Here is a 1969-nt window from a genome sequence, read left to right on the forward strand (position 1 = left end):
ATTAAATACATGAAATGAGTAATAAAATTAATTGGCTGAGGAAAAAGGCAGATTGCTTTCTCATTTTGGCTTCTGTGACACAATTAAAGGTCACAATTGAGGGTTTATTGCCCAGATGGCTATTATCAACTACCCATTAGCATATGTGGTCATAGTTGAACTGAATGGAGGTGAAAAGAAGGTCTAATTATGACACAGTAATCCTTTTGATTTGTTCTTAAAGGATATCCATTCACTGAGGAATCCTAATGTTGTCTATGAAGAGTGAGCCAGATGTATGCCTGTGTCATCCAATGCTATCAAAATGTGTAAAAACCGGGTTTGGTTTTGTTTTCTATTCACAAAAAACGAACAGGCCTATGATCAGTGTAATTATGCATGGTTAGCCTTAGAAGGAAGCCATGATTAAATCATCATTTTTCTCCTCTATCAATTCATGACTACTTTTTCCTACTGTCATGTTTTCACTCATCCCTCTTCGGGCTTTTATTTATCACACCAATGCAAACATTATTTCATGACGTTCATTGCCTCTTTTTTCTCTTTCACTATTCACAGTTCTCATTGCTATCACTCCCACTTTTCCTCATATCAGAAGTTTTTTTTATGATTATAAAATTCATCTACTGTTACTCCTCCTGTGAGAGGTTTTCATGGGTTCTGAGAAATCAAGCACACTGAAGACAATCTAGTAATGGTGAGAGGAGAAAGAAAAAGCCACCTGGTTTATCTAAATGACCTTGTTTTCCTTTAGAAGCTGGGGAGGCAGGGGAGAAGGAGGCCTAGAAAAAGAGACTGTTGAATCCTAATGAAAAGTGTGATTTAGGGGAAATTATTTAATTCATTTGAGTAAATATCCCTTGCATGGAATGAACATAATAGTGCTTAATTTGCAGAGTTATTGAGGTTAACTGAGATGCCACATACAAAGTGTCTATCAGAGTATACAGACCTTTCCAAACCAGCTACTTATATTTTTTGCCTATCTTTTCCTAGCCTTTAAGGGCGTCATCTAATTCAAATAATATCTCAGTAAAAACTGAAATAAGAATCTTGTTGTATGTAATGTAAAATGTTATTATAGATATGGATGTACCCTGAGGGTAGAAAGAGTTCATTACACCGTATACAGTACAGGGTGCTACACGTGGTAGGTGCTAAGTCAGTATTTTTTAAACTGAGTTAGTTATTTGTATTATCTATCCATTCAGGAAAATAAAAAAGTATGTAGCATATACAGAGCAGAGACCAGTAAGTCTTTCTCAATACTTATTTAAACAGAAATTATTCATTCTTATGTACTTACTTTATACTAAAAAAAAAAAAAATCCAACTAATACAATTGTTTGGTTTTAAATATGTTGTCCAATTACTTTGTAAAAAGGAATTGAGCATCTTAAGTATACATTATATATGTAATCAATTAATGGAAATGTAGGTATTCACCAGACTGTCTCTTGAACTTTGATTAATATACTAATTAAAAGAATCTACAAAAGCTTACATTGCCTTTCTCACAGGCCTTGATTTTGTTATTATTTAATACTGGTGAATGCACAATGTTTTCATACTACAAAATTAAGTATTACACAAACAGTTTTATTAAAAGTGAACATAGACATTTCCTCTTATTTTGAATAGTACTTAAGTCAGCAATTTTCCAATTGGCAGATTAAAATATTTTATTAAAAATTAATACATTATTAATGCAATTTCAGTAAAAATTCTAACAAGTTGTTTTGTGGATATTTAAAAACTGATTCTAAAGTTTGTATGGAAAAGCAAAAGACCCAAAATAGCCAATTCAATATTGAAAGAGAACAAAGTAAGAGGACTAACACTACCCGATTTCAAGATTTAGTATAAGGGTACAGTAATCAAGACAGTGTGGTAATGATGAAAGAATAGGCACATAGATTGATAGAACAGAAAAGAGAGCTCAGAAATAGATGCTCATAAATATAGTCAA

The sequence above is a fragment of the Physeter macrocephalus genome, chromosome 5, assembly GCF_002837175.3.
Source record: "Physeter macrocephalus isolate SW-GA chromosome 5, ASM283717v5, whole genome shotgun sequence".
Classification (NCBI taxonomy): domain Eukaryota; kingdom Metazoa; phylum Chordata; class Mammalia; order Artiodactyla; family Physeteridae; genus Physeter; species Physeter macrocephalus.